We start from the raw sequence: 22,951 nt of genomic DNA, 5'->3' as shown, positions 1-22,951 counted from the left end.
GGAGCCCCTGGGGACTCTCCCGCCCGCCCTGGCGTTGTGCGGGAATAGAGGGCGAGGCGTCGCCTCCGCAGAGACGCGGGAGGGCGGATAATTTGGGGAAGGGAAAACTTGGCAGTTGGCGAGTACTAATCACCACCAACACAGGGTTACCTAATTTTGAGTTAATAGTCCGAGCTCATTTGTACAAACTAGCATTACTCTAAAAACTTAGATCTTTGTTAGACTTCCCGGAGGCTTGGTGTTGTCGATAATGGTGTTTATAGAATATGTGTGTCAGGTGACTACCGCCGTCCCCATCCAAGTGGAAACACCCCCCCACCCCCAAACTCAAACAATATAAACCTTAATCTTTCAAGTTCCTTGGCTACTGAGGGCGAGGAAGCAGTTACACCTCTTTGGGAAGTGGCTGGTTTCCAAAATTCTTAGGGCAAGAGCCCCGCCCTTCTGTTAAAGTACCTTGTTCATCATTACTGTCACTTGGAGGGAAGATTATTATTAATTACAGAGAACAAAGTAGTTTGTAACTTACTTTGCTTCTCGAAAATTGTATACAGTTCTGGTTTTACTTAGTTAAAATTTTCTTACCCCCTGTTGCCCTCTGCTTCTCTTTGGCTGGCCGACCAAACAGTGCTCGGGTTGTGGTAATAGAGTTAAACGAATCTTTGGAATACTTGCTAATTTCATAGGCTGATAAGGGCTGTAATGATATTTATGGAACACCCGGTCCAGTACTTGGATCTTTTTAGATGGAGTTTGAGGTGAAAAGGAAAGTTACTTTGCTTGTGTTGATACAGAGAGTTATTGGCAGGACTAAGTTTAGAACCCAGATGCCTGAATCCTAGTTCAGAGTTTATTATCTTCAGCTCTCCTTCTAATGAGTGTTTTTCTGAAAAGTGTCATTTAATTAGTATAAGCTTTTTAATTAGTATAATTAATATAAGTAAGTCCTGTGTTTGAGCTGTGTGTTTCTCTGTTGTTTATTCATACCATCAGGATACCACCAGTAATACCCAACATTTGTTTGGTTTACAAAATGGTTTCACATAAATTATAATTAACTCACAGTAACTGTAGAAGTAGATATGATTATACTCCATATTTTATAAATGAGAAAGCTGAGCTTTGGGAATGTTAAGTAGTCATCCAGCTACTAGGAGGCCAGAACTGGAGCCCAGATTTGTGTTTTACTCCAGTTTGTGTTTTACTCTTTGTACATTTAAAACAGCAAATCTTTATCACAACTAAGTTGTATATATTTCTGTCAGATAAGAAAGCAATTAAATCCAGTTTAGCAATAGAAAAAGAGATCTAGTTTTCAAGAAAATATAAATCTTCTAAATATAGTTGAGTTTGTGATCTTTTTATTTTCATTCTTCTTGAGAGTTAAGTTGTTGAAGAAAAGGTTTGGCTGAGAGAGTGCAACAGAAAGTCAATGAGTGAATGCAGATGTTCACAGACAATGGAGGAATAAAACTGGAGAATTAATGGAATTTGGCACCTACTTGGGACAAACTGTAGGCTGAATAAAGTCAGAGCTATAAAGTTGAGTTCCGGTAGAGTATTGACATTTTCTAAATTAACTGCTGTATTCTCTAGTTACAGAGTGGTTAGGGGATAGTTCGTACATACTTCTTGGGCTTGAAAGTTTTTTCCATCTGGGTGACATAGTCTAAATTAAAAGGCTTCAGGTACATGTTAGGTATTTTGTAGGGTCTAGCTTCCTTGGTTTGAAAACAAAGCAATAATGAGAAAAAACACACTTTTTGTTTTTTTATTAATTTATGGGCTTTTAAAAAATGGAGCATATACTATATATAAACACTTAAAATATCCTTAAGAACCTTCAAATAGAGAATATTGTGCTTTCAGACTCCATGCCCTTTCAGTGGATGAGGTCCATACAGAGAGATTACAGCTCTTCAGTACTCTATTTATTTTTAATATTTTATTTTATTTTATTTTAATTCCAGTGTAGTTAACATACAGTGTTACACTAGTTTCAAGTGTACAATAGAGTGATTCACCAATTCCATATTATTACTCAGTTCTCATCAAGCTAAATGTTCACCTATTTCATCCCTCTCCTCCACCCACCTCCCAGTAAACATGTTTGTTCTCTATAGTTAAAGATTGTTTTTTTGGTGGGGGACGGAGTGCTGGGTGGCTCTGTCAGTTAGGCATCTGACTCTTGATTTCAGCCCAGGTCATGATCTCAGGGTTGTAGGATCGAGCCCCATGTTGGACTCCACTGAGCCTGGAGCCTGCTTGAGATTGTCCTCCTGCCCCACCCCGCCAGTTCATGGGTGTGCTTTCTTTCTTGCTCTCTTTCTCTCTTTCTCTCTCTCTCTCTCTCTCTCTCACACACACACACAGACACAAAAGAGTGGTTTTTTTTTGTTTGTTTGTTTGTCTCTTTATACTTCAGTAGTTTTAGACCCATGGTTCTCAACCAGAACAGTTTTGTCCCTCTGGCAATATTGGCAATGTCTGGAGATACTTTTGGTTGTCACAAATAGGGGGAGAGGCTACTGGCATCTGGTGGGTTGCAGAAATTCTGCTAAATATCTTATATTGCACAGGATAATATATCACAACAGTATTCTAGCTCTAAATGTAGTGCTGAGATTTAGAAACTTTGTCAAAATAATGGAGTGAAAGATGGATCTCCAAATGTTGTACTTCTTAGGGAAAAAACCCAAATGTCCATCGACTGATAAATGAATAAAGAAGTAGTATGTGTGTACACACACACACACACACACACACACATATGAATATTACTCAGCCATAAAAGAGAATGCAGGCTTGCCATTTGCAACAACTTGGATGGAGCTAGAGTGTATTATGCTAAGCAAATGAAGTCAGTCAGAGAAAGACAAATACCATATGATTTCACTCTTCTGTGGAATTAAAAAACAAAACATGAGAAAAAAAGAGAGGGAGGCAAACCATAAAAGAGACTCTTAACAATGGAGAACAAACTGAGGGTGGATGGAGGGGCAGTGGCTGGGGAGATGGGCTAAATCCATGATAGGTATTAAGGAGGGCAAATGTTGTGATGAGCACTGGGTGTTTTTGTTTTTTCTTTTTTAAAGATTTTATTTATTTGACAGACAGAGGTTACAAATAGGCAAGAGAGGCAGGCAGGGAGAGAGAGGAGGAAGCAGGCTCTCCACGGAGCAGAGAGCCTGATGTGGGGCTCAATCCCAGGATCCTGGGATCATGACCTGAGCTGAAAGCAGAGGCTTAACCCACTGAGCCACCCAGGTGCCCCAGCACTGGGTGTTATATGTAAGTGATAAATCAATAAATTTTACTCATGAAACTAATATTACAGTATATGTTAACTAAGTAGAATTTAAATAAAAACTTGAGACAGAAACACAACAAAACAAAAACAAATGCTGTACTTGGTTCTGCTAAATTAATTGAATAAAATATTCTGTATCTTTAAATGGTTACAGTTATTTTCTTTGAAATATGGTTAATGTAAATTCCTAAGAAAATGAGTGTGAGAAAGAGTGACAAACACTATAAGATGTCTTAGAGGTCCACCAATCAGGTAACTTATTTTGCAGATGGAAGAGCCATTTCAAATCCTTTCTGGAAGTAGGTGCAAGTTTTACATAAAAATATTGTGAGGAAACTAGTTTGCAAAGTGGGCATTGCCAGTTACACAGGATTTTTATTTTTGATTGGTTCCGTCTGAACTATATTTTTAACCCTTAAAATGAATTGCCATTCATTCAAGGTATTTAGAGAGAATTCAGTGCATCCAAATATATGAGAATATAATTTAAACATCCAGTCTAAACCTTTTTCCTGCCATGTATTCCTAAGGGACACATGAGACATTCCAGCTGAATTTTAGACACTTGACTCTGAAGGACTTAGATTTAAATCTGTAGTGTTTGTTGATACTGCTATTTAGTTTATTTATAAGAACTGGGAATTAGAGTTTAAAAAAAAAAAGAAATAAAACCTTGTCTAGTTTCAGAAGATTTGTGTTATCCTCTCTTCCCTTCCAGTCCCCTTTTTTTCAATTAAAAGCCTTAAGATAATACATTAAGTTAGCACATGTCAGGTAGCTAACAATGCCTGCATGTAGTGGATATGACTAAATGTTAATTGTCTCCTGTGGCAAGTGTTCAGTCTTAATGATTTAAAAGTAAAAAGATGAGTGCCTATTCAGTTAATAAATACACTGATTATTGTTGGATCATTCTGTCTAATGGCTTTATCGATACAGAGTTGGTATACAATAAATTACACATACTTAAATCACACAGTTGAATAATTTTGACATACATCTATACCTTCTGTAGCCGTCATGACAATTAAGATTAGGAACATATCCAGACATTCCAGGTAGCAATTATGTGTATAGCCTCCCAAAGTTTCCTTTTGCCCCTTTGTAATCCCTTTTTCCCAACACTGCATGCACCCCATCCCCCCTTACCTTCCCCTGGGAGAAACTTTTTATGTATGTGTGTGTGTGTATGGAATTACACAGTTTTGTGTGTGTGTGTGTGTGTGTGTGTGTGTGTATGGAATTACACAGTATTTACTCTTTTTAGCTTGGTTTCTTTTATTCAGCCTTATTTGAAATTCATCTGTATTGTTGTGTGGTGTGTCAGGAGTATATTGCTTTGTTGCTGAGTAATATCCCGTTGTTTGGTTATGCCACATTTTGATGGATATATGAATTTGCAGTTTGGGACCATTACACATAAAGCTGCTGTGAGGTGTACTTATTTATAAACACATGCTTTTTTCTCTCTTGGATAAATATCTAGGAGTGGAATGGCTGGATCATATAGCAGTTGTGTGTTTAAATTTTAAGAGACTGTCATACTGTTTTTTAAAATTTTACATTCTTACTAGCAGAGTTTGAGAGTTCCATTTCCTGCACACATGTCAACACCACTTGTTATGGCCAGCCTTCTTAATTTCAGCCACTGTAATGAATATGTAGTGGTTATAATTGTTTCTCTGATATCTAATAAGGTTGAGCGTCTTTTCATGTGCCTTTTCCCCATTATATAACTACTTTGAAGTGTCTATTCAGATTTTTTTCATTCAGTTTTGAAAATTCTATTTTTTGAATACAAGTACTTTATCAGATACATGATTTGCAGAGATCTTTTTTCCCAGTCTTTGGACTGTCTTCTAAATTTCTTACTATTTTCTTTGAAGGAGTAGGAATACTTAATTTTGATTAAGCCCATATATCAGTTTTGTCTCTTATGGTTTATGCTTCTGATTTATTTTATTTTATTTTTTTTAAGGTTTTATTCATTTATTTGACAGAGATCACAAGTAGGCAGAGTGGCAGGCAGAGAGAGAGAGGGGCAAGCAGGCTCACCACTGAGCGGAGAACCCAGTGCAGGGCTCGATCCCAGGACCCTGGGATCACGACCCGAGCTGAAGGCAGAGGCTGTAACCCACTGAGCCACCCAGGCGCCCCTATGCTTCTGATTTTAGATCTAAATCTTGGCCTAAGCTAAAGTCACAAAGAGTTTCTGCTATTCTTTCTTCAAGAAATTTTATAATTTTAGGATCTATTGAGTTAACTTTGTAAATATGGTTTAAGGTATGGATTGACTTTTTTTTTTTTTTGCAAATGGATATCCAGTTACTCCAGCACCATTTGTTGAAAAATACAGCCCTTTCTCCACTGAATTGCCTTTGCACTTTTTCCAAAACTCGTTCGTCTATATATGTGAGAGCCTATTTCTGGAATTTCTATTTTGTTCCAGTGATCTGTTTGTGTTAGAGCCAAGACCCTTCCCTCTCCCTCTTCTCTCTTATTCTCTGTTTTTCCTCTTCTCTCCCTCCCTCTCTCTCTCTATGTGTATACACACACATACACACAGTTTTTGTTTTTGTTTTTTTTTACTGTAACAATAAATCTAGAATTTATGAATAACTTAGGTAGTGTTGTTCCTACAACTTTGTTCTTCCTTTTCAAAGGTTTTTTTGGGAGTGGGGTTGGTGGGAGTTGTATCAGGTCCTTTGCATATCCATATGAGTTTTAAGATTAGCTTGTCAGTTTCTTTTTTTTTTAATTTTTTAAAAAAGATTTTATTTATTTATTTGACAGAGAAATCACAAGTAGGCAAAGAGGCAGGCAGAGAGAAAGGGGGAAGCAGGCTCCCTGCTGAGCAGAGAGCCCATGCTGGGCTTGATCCCAGGACCCTGAGATCATGACCTGAGCTGAAGGCAGAGGCTCAACGCACTGAGCCAACCAGGCACCCCAGCTTGTCAGTTTCTTAAAAAAAAATTCCTCCTGGGATGTTGATTGGGATTATGGTGAATCTATTGGTCAATTTGGGGGAGAACAGAAAACAATATTGAATTCTCTAACTCATGAACAAGGTATGTTTCTCCATTTACATAGGGCTGCTTTAATTTCTCTGAGCAGTGTTTTGTAGTTTTCAATGTACAGGTATTACACATTTTCTGTCACTTATCCCTAAATATTTTCTACTTTTGATGCCACTGTTAATGGTATTTTTATATCCATTTCTTTGCTAGTGTATGGAAATCCATTTTTCTAAAAAAGTGTTGCGCTTTTTTTTTGGGAGGGGGGTGGTAATCTCTACACCCGGTGTAGGGCTTGAACTCAGGACTGCAAGATCAGTAATTGCATGCTCTCCTACTGAGCTGGCCTGGTGCCCCTGATTTTTGTGTATTGAGCTCGTATTCTGAATCTTGCTAAATTCACTTAGTCTTGCTAAACTCACTTAATCTTGCTAAACTCACTTAATCTTGCTAAACTCACATGGTCATATTAAATTTTTGTGGATTCTGTTGGGTTTTTTACATAGACAGTGTTGTCTGAATAAAAACCATTTATTTCTTTTCCAATGTGAATCCTTTTGTTTATTTTTTTCTTGGCTTATTGAACTCGCTAGAACCCCTAGCACAGTGTAGAACAGGAGTGGTGAGAGTGGGCATCCTTATATTGTTCCTGATCTTAAGTGTAAAGCAATCAGTTTTTTATCATACAACATGATGCCTTTTATCATGTTGAGAAAATTTAATTTTTTGCTGAGAGTTTGGATCAGGAGTGGATGTTGGATTTGTTACATGCTTTTTCTACTTACATTGAGATAAACAGATTTTTTTGTTCATGTATGAATATGATGAATTATAGTCATTGATTTCAAATGTTAGTCAACTCTGTAGTCCTGGGATTAAACCTCACTTGGTCATGATGTATTGTCATTTATATATATTGTTGGGTTTGATATGCTAAAATTTTATTTATATTTTTATATTTATGTTCATGAGGGATATTAGCCTATACTTCTCTTTTCTTGTAATGTCTTTGGTTTTGATATCAGGTAATGCTAGCCTTATAGTATTAATTGAGAATTATTCATGTGGAATTATTTTTTACTTGAATGTTTGGTGTAATTCACCAGTGAAGCCATCTGCAACTGCAGTTTTCTTTGAAGCAGTGTTTTTTAACTACTTTATTGGAAAGACAGTTATTCATGTTATCTGTTTCTTCTTGAGGGAGCATTGGTAGTTTGTTTTTTTCAAGGAAGTTTTATATGGTGTAAGTTGTCAAATTTATAGGAATAGAGTGGTTCATAAAACTCCCTTATTATCCTTTTGATGTTTGTAGAATCTGTGGTGTTGTCACCTCTTTTAAACTTGATATTGATAATTTGTCTTTTCCTGATCAGACTGACTAGAGACTTATATTTTTATTAATCTATAAGAACCAGCTTGGGGCACCTGGGTGGCTCATTTGTTAAGCGTCTGCCTTCAGCTCAGGTCATGATCCCAGGGTCCTGGGATGAGAACTGCCTCCAGTTCCCTGCTCAGCGGGAAGCCTGCTTCTCCCTCTCGCACCCCCTGCTTGTGTTCCCTCTCTCGCTATGTCTCTGTCAAATAAGTAAATACAATCTTTTAAAAATAAATAAAAGAACCAGCTTGTGGCTTTACTGATTTTCTGTTTTTCCATTCATATTTCATTGATTTCTGCTTTGATAGCTTGATTATTTCTTTTCTTTTCTTTCTTTCTTTCTTTTTTTTTTTTTTGGCTTAGTTTTAGTTTAATATGCTCTTTGTCTAGTTTTTTTAAAATGTGAATTGATATTACTGATTTGAGACCCTTTTTCTTTTCACTATAGGCATTTGGTGATGTAAATTTTTCCTAAGTAGCATCCCACAAATTATGGTATTTTTGTATTTACATTTTACCTTGCCTTTCTGGTTTCTTTGATCCGTTGGTTACTTACTATTGTGTTCTTTAGCTTCAAATATTTGCGGATTACTCTGGTATATTTCTATTATTGATTTCTAACTTAGTTGCATTACAGTCAGGCAACATGTTTCATGACTTGATTTCTTTAAAATTGATAGTTCCATATATATTGTAACTTGATACATGTTCCATTTGCACTTGAAAACAATATATATTCTGTTCTTGGGTTGAATGCTCTAAAAATGTCAGTTAGGACAATTTGTTTGATAGTGTTATTAAAGACTTCTGTATCCTTGCTGAATTGCTGTCTACTTGCTTTTATCAATATTGAGAGAGAGTGCTAAAGTTTCTGATTGTAATTGTGGGTTTGTCTGTTTTTGAGGTTCTATCAGATTTTGCTTCATGTATTTTAAAGATCTATTATTAGGTGCAAAAACATTTAGGATTATTCTTTCCCCTTGATAAATTCTTTTTTTTTTTTTTTAAGATTTTATTTATTTGAGAGGGAGAAAGAGAGTGCAGGTGCACGCACACACAAGCAGGGGGAGGGAGAAGCAGACTCCCCACTGAGCAGGGAGCCCAAAGCAAGGCTTCGTCCCAGTACCCAGAGATCATGACCTGAGCCAAAGGCAAATGCTTAATGGACTGAGTCACCCAGGCACCCCTAAATTGATTCTTTCATCATTATGAAATGATCTTTCTCCCTGGTGATATTCTTTGCTTTGGAAATAGGCCTTTTAATTAAAATGTTTGGATCATGTCCTTTCTTTTGTTTTGTTTTGTTATTATGCTCTTTGTTATATACCCAGAACTTACTTGTCTTGTAAGTGTAAGTTTGTACCTTTTGACCACCTTCACCCATTTTCCCCACCTCTTGCTTCTGGCAACCCCGATTCTGTTAGGTTTTTATGAACTTTTTTAAAAATTTCGTGTATAAAGGAAATCATAGAGTATTTGTCTTTCTCTGCCATTTCACTCGATATATGTAGCAAGTGAAAAAAGGGATTTTCTTTTTCTTTTTTTTGTGTGGCTGAGTAATATTCCATTGTCTTTATAAGTGTAGGATGTATGTGCATGTGCATGTATACATACATGTACACACATTACATTTTCTTTATCAATTCATCCATTGGAATAACTTCAGTCATTTCCATGTCTTGGCTATTATAAATAATGCTGTAGTGAATGAGGGTATGCAGATACCTCTTTGAGGTACTGATTTCATTTCCTTCACATATATACCCAAAAGTGGAATTGCTAGATCATATGGTAGTTCTGTTTTTAATTTTTTGAAGACTGTCCCAACTGTTTTCCACAATGGCTGTACCAATTTATATTCCCACCAACAATGTACAAGGGTTCCCTTTTCTTCACATCCTTGCCAATATTAATTCTTTTTGATAATAGACATTCTAACAGGTGTGAGATGGTATCTCACTGTGTTTTTTATTTGCATTTCCCTGATTAGTGATGGTGAGCACCTTTTCGTGTACCTGTTGGCTGTCTCTATGTCTTTGGAAAAATGTCTGTTCAGATCTTCTGTCCATTTTTTTTTTTCTTTTAAAGATTTTGCTTATTTATTTGACAGAGAGAGATCACAAGTAGACAGAGAGGCAGGCAGAGAGAGAGGGGGAAGCAGGCTCCCTGCCAAGCAGAGAGCCCGATGCGGGGCTCGATCCCAGGACCCTGAGATCATGACCCGAGCTGAAGGCAGAGGCTTATTAACCCACTGAGCCACCCAGGCGCCCGCCCCCTGTCCATTTTTAAATTGGATTGTTTGTTGTTTTGTAATTGAGTTGTATGAGTTCTTTATGTATTTTGGATATTAACCTCTTATCAGATACATGATTTGCAGATATTTTCTCCATTCTGAGGGGTGCTTTTTCATTTCATTGATGTTTTGCTGTGCAGAAGCCTTTTAGTTTGATGTAACTTGGTTATTTTTGCTTTTAGTATCGTTTCTCGACCTTTTGGCTAAGATCAAATGTATTGTTGCTTTTATTGCCTTTATTTTTGTTGTGAGATCCAAACAGTCATCAAGACCAGTGTCAAGGAGCTTACCAATTATGTGCTTTTCTAGGAGTTTTGTGGTTTTAGGTCTTAGTTTAAGTCTTTAGTTTACTTTTTTTTAAAAAAAGATTTTATTTATTTATTTACTTGTCAGAGAGAGAGAGAGAGAGAGCACACAAGCAGGCAGAGTCGGGGAGAGAAGCAGGCTCCCTGCGGAGCAAGGAGTCTGAAGCGGGACTCGATCCCAGGACCCTGGGATTACGACCTGAGCCGAAGGCAGAGGCTTAACCCACTGAGCCACCCAGGCGTCCAAGTCTTTAGTTTACTTTTAATTAATTTTTGTATATGTTGTAGCATAGGGGTCCAATTTCATTCTTTTCGCATGTGGCTGTCCAGTTTCCCCAACACCATTTATTGAAGATACTATCTTTTTCCTATTGTGTATTCTTGGCTCCTTTGTTGTAAATTGACTGTTTATGTGTTGGTTTATTTCCCTCAGTTCTGTTCCATTGATTTGTTGTATCTGTTTTTTTTTTTCTTTTTAAAGATTTTAATTATTTATATGACGGAGAGAGAGTGAGAGAGCACAAGCAGGGCGGACAGTGGGGAGAGAGAGAGGGAGAAGCGGATTCCCAGCTGAGCAGGGAAGCCAGATGCGAGGCTGGATCCCAGGACTCTGGGATCCTGACCTGAGCCGAAAGCAGACGCCTAACCATCTGAGCCACTCAGGTGCCCCTGTATCTGTTTTTGTGCAAATATCATACTGTTTTGATTACTTTAGCTTTATAATTGAGTTTGAAATCAGGGAGTGTGATGCCTCCAGCTTTGTTCTTTTTCCAGATTGCTTTGGTTGCTTGTGGTCCTTTTTGGTTCCATACGAATTTTAGGATTGTTTTTTGTATTTTTGTGAAAAATGTCATTGGAATTTTAATAGGGATTGCATTGAATCTTTAGATTGCTTTGGGTAGTGTGGACATTTTAACTATTAACTCTTCCAATCCGTGAGTATGGAATCTATTTATTTGTGTCTTCTTCAGTTTCTTTCATCAGTGTCCTATAGTTTTTAGTGTATGGATCTTTTACCTCCTTGCTTAAATTTATTCCTCAGTTTTTCTTTCTTTCTTTCTTTCTTTCTTTCTTTCTTTCTTTCTTTCTTTCTTTCTTTCTTTTTTTTTTTTTTAAAGATTTTATTTATTTATTTGACAGAGATCACAAGTAGGCAGAGAGGCAGGCAGAGAGACAGAGGCGGGGCAGGGGAAGCAGGCACCCTGCTGAGCAGAGAGCCTGATGACCTGAGCGGAAAGCAGAGGTTTTAACCCACTGAGCCACCCAGGTGCCTCTTGTATATACTCTTTATATTCTTTAGTGAGTCTTACTGATTTGAAAAACTAATTTGACCTAATTGAAACACTTTGTGTATTTATAAAGAAGTGATTTACTGAACAGATATTTACATAAATGTTACTGATTAATTCGCTTACTAAAATAAGCCGTTTCAAATACTGTAAGCCACCTCTGCATTAACATTTCATTTTTTTTTTTAAAGATTTTATTTATTTATTTGACAGAGATCACAAGTAGACAGAGAGACAGGTGGGGGCGGGGGCGGGGGCGGGGGGGGCGGGGAACAGGCTCCCTGCTGAGCAGAGAGCCCCATGTGGGACTCAATCCCTGGACCCTGGGATCATGACCTGAGCCGAAGGCAGAGGCTTAACCCACTGGGCCACCCAGGCGCCCAGCATTTCATTTTTGTTAAGGATTTTATTGCATCTAATGACTTATAGGACTGCATAAAATGTGCAGTATGTGCAATAGAACAATTAGTGGTAAAACAGGCAACTGAATAGCCACTACTTAAGGAAAGGAAACATTATCAGGTTCTAGGGATGAGCTGATTAAAGCTCTAAGGCATTGAATTTGGTTCTTAGATTTCCTGGCAGTTAAAGTGAAAAGAGCTATGTTGGGTTCAGTGTTCAGTGTCTTAAAAAAAGAAAACATACTTTTGCTAAAAAAAAATTTTTTTTTTTTTTTGGTTTCCAAATTCAGTCACGGCTTGTGTGTGTGTGTGTGTTCGTATATTAGCTAACATATTTTCTTCTAGAAGGATCCATGTGATAGAAATGGACCTTGGGGAAAATAGGAAATAGGGATAAGTATATTTGTTAAATCTGTTTCTGATTTCAAATATCTATACAATCTAAGTGATTTTTTCCCCTTTTTTCTTTTTTTTGCATTTCTGTCAATGGTATCATCATCGTTCAAGTTACTAAAACATGAGACTTTCGTCTTTGACAGTGTGGTAGAAAAAGGTAAATGGATATAAGGGTTTCCCACAGATATCTCAAAGTCTAATAAGCATGCCAACATAAATGAATCTTTGTCTGCCATATTATTTTTAACTTCTTGTTATCCCTCTCTGGTACTTTACGTTTTAGCAATATTAAATCAGAAGTCACTTTCTGTGATGCCTGTACTTTTGCTAATGATGTTCACTATACCATGCAGTCCTCACATCACTTTTAGACCTGAAAGCTTAATCTGTACATAGCTTTGGTGAAGCTTTCCCTATCAGAGGGCATAGGAGCTTTTCCTAGACTTTGCTATTTACTTCTAGTAATTTGATTATTTTATTACAGCGTGTTTATTTGCTTGATTATATCATAACTACCTTCCTGAGGGCAGAGGTGTGTCTTCTTTGTGTTTCCTAGACTTAGCATATTGCTTGGCATATAAGTGCTTAGTAAGTATCATATAGGTCAAGAATAAATATGTTAGGTATGAGGAGAAAAAAGTTGCCTTTTTTTGAGAAATTTCCTTTTATTTGACAATGGTAGGAAAAACATTTAAAGTCATTTGAGACCAGACCTGATCAGAAAGAGACCTTGGGTTGTCTTTAGCACCTGTGCAGAAAATTGGTTCAAAACCTGAAGTCTGTACTATGTAAGAAAGAAAAACAAAAAACAGGACATTAACTGAAAAATGTTTATGACATTATGGCAGAAATTATCAGATAATCTCCCCTCATCATTGAAAGAATCTTCATGACTCTTATATACATCTAATTTTTAGAAAACTTATGGCTGATAGCCCAACAACATGTTAGCTTTAAGGTGTGTTTCCCTACCCCCGTTTAGCAGAATACACTGTAGATAGGGAAGGTGAGTAAATAGAGCACAGAACATCAAGTTTGTGCCCCTAACTTGTCATAGCAGCCACAGGAGACTAATACAGATTTCTTAGTGTCTTGGCCTTTTGCTCTTCCATATGAATTTGGGAATCAGCTTGTAAATCCCTAGATAATATTTGTTAGGATCCTTTTTTGGATGGACTTGAATCTGTAGGTTTAATTTAGAGGAGGTTGACATTGGTAGGGTCTCTATTCTTCATGTTCCAAGGAGCCTCCATTTATTTATTTAGGCTCTTTTTTTAAAAGAAAGACTTGCGTATCTTTTTTATAGTCAAGGACAGTTACATTTAAAAAGGATATTAATTTTGTAAAAGGAGGACTTCTGTTTGCAATAGAAGGAGCTCATGTGACCACTTCATTCAATGGTGGTTTAGATAAAGATGAAGAAGAAAGAATGTTCATCTGCATAAAAAGTGATGTATAAATGTTTTATAACAAAATAAATTCAAAATAGTTTTAAATCTTCAGGATAAAATGAGAAAGAAATAAGGAAATATATTTTATATCTTGGGATAGGGAAGACCACTCTCAAAACTTACACCAGAGTTAAAAATCATCACAGAAATGCTTGATAAGTTTGTCTATATGAAACATTTTATATTTATAATAGTAAAAGCCGTCATTAGCAGAGTTAAAAACACTGAACTATGAAACATATGGAATGAGTTTAAGAGAATTAATTAACTTATGGGCTATTAAATATGAAATTTGGAAAAGATGGTGACATATGTTATCAAGACATATTAAAAATAGACCCTCTCTTGCTGTAGCCTCCTTCTTCTGCCTCTCCTGGTGCTGCTTGTATGCTGGTTCAGTGAGGACCTGGTACCTCCTTTGTGAAGTGGCAGCTGAGGAGACCGGTACTTTCTGATGTTGATGAAAAGCCAAGGAAGGAGACAAGGCTGAGAACAATGGTCATTATTAATTTGAAGGTGATGTGGCAGGATGGTTCTATGGTGCAGTTTAAGATTAAGTGGTATATATCACTTAATAACTTACTAAGAGGTATATATCACTTAGTAAACTAATGGAAAGCCTATTGTGAAAGGCAGGATTTGTCAGTGAGGTAGAACAGATTCTGATTTGATGGGGAACCATTCAATGAAACACACACATCTGCACAGCTGGAAATGGGGGATGAAGATACAATTGATGTGATCCAGCAGCAGACAGGAATCGTCTACTAAAGAGAGAACTTGCTACTGTACTCTAGAACTCTCTTCCTCCAGACCAAGACATTCTCAATGAGAAAACTGCAGTTTGATTCCACCACATCTTGACTACTACAGTATAGTTTTCTCGATTCTTTCATTTTCCCCTTCCCTATCACTTAATTGTATTTAAAGTAACTGTGTATGTGCACAAGCATATTGTATATTTCTTTAGCTAAGTGGCTGATGGTATGTTTTGATTGACATCAGACAGATGGAATGGGGAAATAGATTGGTTCTGGGAAATAGACTGGTTCTGTGAAAATACCTCCTTTCTCCATTAGCGGTGTGCTCATTCAGCTTTTTATATTCCAGTAAGTTATTTTGCTCTCAGCATTTAACAAAAAAAGAACAACATAAAAATCCTTGCATACCTTGTTCAAGTGGAGAATTTTAATTTTTTTTTATCATTTATCATATTAAGGAGAATTTTGCAACTTTTTTGTATGAAACTGTTACATGTAGGGCAATCTGTCTTTAAGTAGGGGTAAATACTCTAAAAGAAATGTTTTCTCTTCAAGTCAAGCATCTTGTTGTTTAAAAATATTTTATTTATTTTTTAAGATTTTATTTATTTGCCAAAGAGAGAGAGAAAACTTGTGCACAAGCAGGGGGAGGGTAGGCAGAGGGAGAAACAGGCTCCCAGCTGAGGAGGGAGCCCAGTGTGGGACTTATCCTAGGACCCTGGGATCATGACCTGAGCTGAAGGAAGATGCTTACCTACTGAACCACCTAGACATCCTTTATTTATTTTAGAGAGAGAGAGTGCATGCGTGTGCACAGGTGCTCAAGCAGTGGGAAGGGGCAGAGGGAGAGAGAGAATCTCAAGCAAACTCTGTTCTGAGGGTGCCATCTCATGACCCTGATATCATGACCTGAACCAAAATGAAAAGTTGGATGCCCAACTCACTGAGCCACCCAGGTGTCCCAAGCATCTTGTTTAAATAAACTTTTTGTTCAAAAAATGTTATATATAATATTACAGATGGAATGTAAATTCAATGGCATTTTGACTGTAAAACAAAATTTAAAGTGTACATATGTGAGGCACCTGGCTGGCTCAGTCGGTAAAGCATGCAACTCTTGATCTTGGGCTTGTGAGTTCAGGCCTCCATGTGGAGGTGTTGTGGAGCCTACTTAAAATTAAAATATAAATCGCTTGGCCTTTTGGCTAAGACCAAGTATAAAATTAAAATATACATATGCCTATACTTTGAAGCTAGCATTTCCATTTCTTAGCATTCTAAGGAAGTGGTTATATGTGTAGGACCACTGCAATGTTTAGAATAGCGAAAAATTTGAACCAACCTAAATATTCATTCTTTGGAGACTGACTTTGGATTTTAAGTATATTACTACATTTGAGTATTGTAAGTCTCAGGAAGTGTTAGGATTCTAGTCATTACTAAATAAATAGGTTGGCTTTTTCACGTGAACACCAAATACATTTCAGATACGATTCTATCTCTTCACACTCTTTTTAAAAAATATTTTACTTATTAGATAGAGAGGTAGTGAAAGAGCATGATTGGGGAGGAGAGGGAGAAGCAGGCTCTCTGAGAGCAGAGAGCCTAACATGGAGCTCTGTCCCAGGACCCTGGGATCTTGACCTGAGCCAAAGGCAGTTGCTTAACAGACTGAGCCACCTGGGTACCCCTCTGTTCCCTATCTCTGAGAAGTTTTTCAGGTGTGAACATTTTAAGAGAAGCAGTTGTCATATATTGGTAATAATACCTAATATTTTTGTCTACTTTATGTGGCGGGTCGTGCACTAAGCATTTTACATGTGTTACCTGACTTAATTCTGACAACAGCCCAGTGTGGGAGATAGTAATTAATCCCCAAGGAAACTTGAGTATTAAAAAGCTAGTAAATAGGGGGATATAGAGGAGAAAGTCAGAATATCTGGGTTCTGATATCAGCTATATTACTCACTTAATACTTCTGTAGATACTTCATCTATTTATAAAATTAAAATAACACTTCAGATGTTATTGGAAGATTACATGAAAAAATGAAATTGAAGCACAGAATTTATGGAAGAATTTAAAACTATTTGAATTTTGATTGGAACCTTAAAAGTGATAAAATTGGATCAAAGAAATTATGACCTGTGCAAAGTCAGTAAGAATTTATTCTTTTTTTTTTTTTTAGGGTTTTAAAATTTATTTATTTGACACAGAAAGAGAGAGAGAGCATGCACGCGCATGCATGTGAGAGAGAGCATGTGCACAAGCAGAGGGAGTGGCAGGCAGATGAAGAGGGTGAAGCAGACTCCCAGTGGAGCAGGGAGCCCAATGTAGGGCTCGATCCTAGGACCCCGGGATCATGACCTGAGCTAAAGGCCTACGCTTAACCGACTGAGCCACCCAGATGCCCCAGTAAGAATTTATTCTTAAGAAATATGGTATGAACTTCCGGATGATCTCTTTTTTTAAGTTTTAATTTTAATTCCAGTTAACATACAGTGTTATGTTAGTTTCAAGTGTACAGTATAGTGATCACTAATTCCGTACATGTTGCTCTTCATGAGAAGTGCATTCCTTGATCCCCATCTCCTGTTTAACCCATTCCCCCCCCATAACCATCAGTTTGTTTTCTGTAGTTGTGAATCTCTTTCTTGGTTGGTTTGTCTCTAGTTCTGTCCATATTGTTGCTAATGGCCAGATGATCTTGATGATGGTTTAGATTCTGTACTTTATTCTTAGTCTTTAACCTACTAAAAAGGGATAAATTAGAAAATTATTTAAAACTTACATTTTGGGAAAACAAGAATGAAAGGAAATAAAATTCATTGTTGGTATTTTATGTCAAATAAACACAAGGAAATTCTTAAATTATGTCACCTAACAACATTGTTCTTTCCCTTTTCACTCAAAACTGATGTAAAATAGCTAGGAAAAGGTACATTTGTGTTACCAAAAATTTGTTGTCATTGTCTGAATCCTTTTAGAACACTAGGTTCGAGATTCCCAATAACCTTTCCTTTTCCATCAATTGTCTTTAGAACCTTCTAGAGGCAAGTTGCTTTTTACAATAAACTGCTGCTTATATAGATGCCGTTTATTGTAAAATGTCTTCAAGGAAAATACGCATCTGTTTGATGAGTTTATCTCTTTAAAGCTCTTAAAAATGTTGGGTCTGAGCAACCATTTGAATAAATATATAGTGCTTTGCTAGATTTAGGCAACTACAGAGGAGTAAAGGAGTTGATGGTAGAGTGAAAAAATATGAAATAGTCTAAAAGAGAAAGATTGTAGGAATTTGTACTAGTATTTGCTTTTCCTTTTTCATTGTAGTACATTTTCCAAATGTGTGTATGTTTATTTTCAGTATCCAAAAGAATGCCTTTGAGTGTAGGAGGATGAATTGAGAAATTACTTTCTATTTTAGAGGTCTGGATCAACGATAGTAGTAGCAACGTATTTTGATTATTTTGATTATTCTTCCGTTTTCTGACCACTCAAAAAAAAAAGACATTATTTTATAATAATAGTGGTATATTAATAGCTAGCTACTGTTTGACCCTGTAAAAGTGAAGGTAATGCATTTGTTTTTTTGTTTTGCTTTTAATTTTTTTAAAGATTTTACTTATTTATTTGACACAGAGATCACAAGTAGGCAGAGAGGCAGGCAGAGAGAGAGGGGGAAGCAGGCTCCCCACCGAGCAGAGAGCCCGCTGCAGGGCTCGATCCCAGGACCCTGAGACCATGACCTGAACCGAAGGCAGAGGCTTAACCCTCTGAGCCACTCAGGCGCCCCAAAGTAATGCATTTGTTTGCAGTAAACATGAGTAGTTGGTGATGTAATAGTTTGTAGTTTCTAGACTTAGGAAAAAAGTTCTTTTTTCCCCAGTCTGGTTTCTTTTCTTTTTCAGATTAATTCTTTTCCAGTCTAGCCTAGAGGTTCTAGCTTTCAGATTCAGTTAGCCAGTTAAGGTTGGGCAGAGCTCACAAATTGGGACGTCAGGGGGTTGAATATTAGACTATCTAAAAGGAATAGATTGGTAAAATAGAAACAGAAATCTGCATCCTTTAGCATTTCCCCTTACTCTCTGCCCCTGACCATTAATCCACTTTCCGTCTCTGTTGAATTTGGCTATTCTAGATGTTTCATATAAATGGAATCATAAAATATATGGTCTTTGTGTTTGCTTTTTTTACTTAACATAATGTTTTCGAGGTTTTAGCATATAATAGTACTTCATTCCTTTTTATGGCTGAATAATATTCAGTTGTATAGATATCACTTATTACCTTCATACCAGTCTGCTCTTTGAGCTTTAAAAGGTGACAGGCAGGGGCGCCTGGGTGGCTCAGTGGGTCATGATCCCGGTGTCCTGGGATCGAGCTCCTCATCGGGCTCTCTGCTCAGCAGGGAGCCTGCTTCCCTTCCTCTCTCTCTGCCTACTTGTGATCTCTGTCTGTCAAATAAATAAATAAAATCTTAAAAATAAAATAAAATAAAATAAAAGGTGACAGGCAGATGGCTGCTCCCAGGCATCTCACAAAGTAGGCAAGTTGCCTTAGGGAATAAGTTGACCCACTGAAAAATTTGTCTCATATTAGCAATGAGAATTTGGGCATCATCTTGAATCATAATTTTCCTTACTCATGTTTAAGGCATTTATGGTGGTCTTGATTTACATTTCCATGACGGCTATTGAACATCTTTTCATGTGTTTATTGGCCATTTGTGTATATTGTTTGGAGAAATGTGTGTTCAAATCCTTTCCCCCCACTTTTAAAAAGATTTTATTTATTAGAATGAGTGAGAGAGCACACGTGTACCTGTGGGGGAGGGGCAGAGGGTGAGGAGAAGTAGACTCCTCTGCTGAGCAGGAAGTTGACACAGGGCTCTACACAGGGATCCATCTCAGGACCCTGAGATCATGACCTGAGCTAAAGGCAGATGCTTAATCCACTGAGCCACCCAGGTGTCCTAAAATCCTTTACCTTTTTAATTTAATTAAATTTCATTTTATAGTTGAGTTCTGAGAATTGTATGTTCTGGATACTAGGTGCCTGTGAAATGTTTTATTTGCAAATATTTTCTCCTGTCTGTAGATTGTCTTCTTATTTTCTTTTTTTTTCTTATAGTATTCTTTGAAGCAAGAAAGTTGTGAGTTTTGATGAAGTCCAATTTATTTTTTCCTTTGTTATTTGTGCTTTCGGTCTCTTAAGTACAAAACAGTTGACTAGTTCAAGATCATGTTTTCTTCTAAGAGATCATTTTAATTCTACATTTAGACTTTTGGTCCATTCTGTGTAAATTTTTGTATATGGTATGCTGAGATAGTGATTCCATCTCATTCTTTTGCACATGGATATTCAGTTGTCCTAGGCCCATTTGTTGAAAAGCGTATTTTTTCCCAAAGTGAGTTGTCTTAATACTCATGTTGAAAATCATTTGACCATAATGTGAGAGTTTATTTCTGGACACTCAGTTCGGTTCCATTCATCTCTGTTATCCCAATATCACACTGTCTTGATTACTGTAACTTTACAGTAAGTTTAGAAATTTGAAAGCATCCGTTCTACATCTTTGTTCTTTTTATTCTTTTCTTTCTTTTTTATTTTTAATTGAGGTATAATAACATATTAGTTTCAGGTGTATAGCAGTATGATTCAGTATTTGTATTTGTGGTGAAATGATTATCACAAGTCCAGTTAACACCCGTCACCGTATGCATGATTACAAATATTTTTTTTCTTCTGGTGAGAACTTTTAACATCTGCTTTTTCAGCAACTTTGAAATATACAATACAGTATTATTAGCTGTAGTCACCATGCTATACATTACATCCCCATGATTTATTTATTTTACAACTGGAAGTTTGTTGTTCTTTTTCAAGATTGTTTTGATTAGTCTGGGTTCCTGGTATTTTCCTATGAATTTTAGGATCTGTTTGTTAATTTATGCAAAAAGCTACTTAGGATTTTGACAGAGATTTCATTGACTCTTTAGATATATTTGAGAGAGTATTTTTATCTTAACAATATTACTGCTTCTTGTCTGTGACAAAGAATATCTTTCAGTTTAATTCTTTTGTCTCTCAGTGATATTTCATAGTTTTTAGTATATAAATTTTTATTTCTTTCATTCCCAAATATCTTATTCTTTCCATGCTGTTGTAAATGGAATTGTTTTCTTATTTTCACTTGTGGATTATTCTTTGCTAGTAGATAGAAACACAGTTGATTTTGTATATTCATTTTGTATTCTGAAATCTAGATGAACTTTTTTTTTTTTGGGCCCCTACAGATTTTTGTCTGTGTGGATTCCTTAGGATTTTTAATATACAAAGTCATGTCATTTGTGAATAGAGATGTAATGCTGCTGCTGCTTCTTTTTTTTTAATAATTTATATGACTTTTATTTATTTTTCATACCGAATTTCTTCAGCTACTCCTTCCAGTACAGTGTTGAGTAACAACAGCAAAGGGGGACATCCTTGTTTTGTTTGTTTTTAGAGGTAAAGCTTTTAGTCTTGTACCAGTCGGTGTGAAGTTAGCTTTGGATTTTTCATAGATGCCCTTTATCAGATTGAGGAAATTACTTTCTGTTCCTAACTTTTTGAGTGTTTTTATCATGAAAGGATGTTAGATTTTGTCAAGCACTTTTTCTGTGTCTGTTGAGACAATTATTTGGGTTTTCACCTGTATATTAATATGGTGTATTGCCATGATTGATTTTTCTATGTTGAACTGATCTTGCATTCTGGGATAAATCCGACTTGGTCATGGTGTATAGTACTTTTTATATATTGCCATATTCAGTTATACAGTATTTTGTTGAGGATTTCTGTTTCTATATCAATAAAGGATATTTGTATATTCTTGTAATGTTTTGGTTTTGGAATGAGGGTGTTTTTGGCCTCATAGAGTGCATTTTAAAGTTTTCTCTCTTTTTTCAAAGTGTTAATATGAAGCCATTTGGTTCTGGGCTTTTCTTTCAGGTCAGTTTTCCTTATTACTAAATCAGTCTTTTCTTATAGATCTACTCAGATTTTCTCCTTTTGAGTCAGTTTTGGCATTTTATGTCCTTCTAGGAATTTGTCCATCTCATATGGGTTATGTAATTTGCTAGTGTGCAGTTGTTCATAGTATTCCTTTATGATTTTTTAAATTTCTGTAAGGTTGTTAGTAATGTCCTTTTTTCCAGTCCAGATTAGTAATTTTAATCTTATCTCTTCTTGGACAGTATGACTAAAGTTTTTTCAGTTGTGTTTTCATTGATGTTTTGTATTGGTTTTTTTTTCTTCTCTATTTCAAATACCTCACTCTTTATTGTTTCTTTTCTGCATTCTTTAGTATTAGTGTGTTTTTATTTTTTGTTTTCTAGTTTCTTTTTTTTTTAAAGATTTTATTTATTTGTCAGAGAGAGAGAGAACGAGAGCGAGCACAGGCAGACAGACTGGCAGGCAGAGACAGAGAGAGAAGCAGGCTCCCTGCAGAGCAAGGAGCCCGATGTGGGACTCGATCCCAGGACGCTGGGATCATGACCTGAGCCGAAGGCAGCCGCTTAACCAACTGAGCCACCCAGGCATCCCTGTTTTCTAGGTTCTTAAGGTAGAACATTAGGTTATTGATTTTGAGATCTTTACTTTCACTTAGGCATTTAAAACTGTAAATTTTCCTCCTAGCGCTGCTTTAGCTGAGTGCCATAAATGTTGTGTTTTCATTTACATGTCAAGGTATTTTTTTCCCCCCATAGATTTGAGTTAGTCTAGAATCCTTTCATTTCCCCCTAATGGACTCCCTTTAGTGTTTTTTACAGGGCAGTTCTGCTAGCAATGAATCCTCAAGTTTTTGTGTATCTAGGGATGTCTTAATTTCTCCTTAATTTTAAGTTTTGCTAGATACGGATACTTTGATTGCCAGCCTTTTTCTTTGTGCTCTTTGACAGTGTCATCTCAGTGCATTTTGACCACCATGTTTTCTAATGAGAAATGAGATCTTTTTCTTGTTGAGGCTCCTTGTTAAGTGAAGCGTTGGCTCTCTCTTAGTGCTTTGCAAGATTCTTTGTCTTTGTCTTTTTTTTTTTTTAAGATTTTATTTATTTATTTGACAGAGATCACAAATAGGCAGAGAGACAGGCAGAGAGAGAGGAGGAAGCAGGCTTCCCACTGAGCAGAGAGCCTGATGTGGGGCTCGATCCCAGGACGCTGGGACCATGACCTGAGTCGAAGGCAGAGGCTTTACCCCACCAAGCCACCCAGGCGCCCCTCTTTGTCTTTGTCTTTTGACCATTTTGTTATGAAGTATCTAGATGTGGATTTCTTTGAGTTTATTCCACTTGGAATTTATTGAGTTTCTTGA

General features: G+C 36.6%; 1 protein-coding gene across 2 annotated transcripts in view; it reads left to right on the top strand.

Annotated features, from left to right (window-relative positions):
- RALGAPA1 (Ral GTPase activating protein catalytic subunit alpha 1) overlaps positions 1-22,951 on the top strand; it is a 253,276-nt gene that overhangs the window by 591 nt on the left and 229,734 nt on the right. The gene's annotated exons all lie outside the window — the stretch shown is intronic.

The sequence above is a fragment of the Martes martes genome (assembly GCF_963455335.1).
Source record: "Martes martes genome assembly, chromosome: 7".
Classification (NCBI taxonomy): domain Eukaryota; kingdom Metazoa; phylum Chordata; class Mammalia; order Carnivora; family Mustelidae; genus Martes; species Martes martes.
Note: the sequence above shows the minus strand (reverse complement) of the source record. Positions and strands in the feature narration are given on the sequence as shown.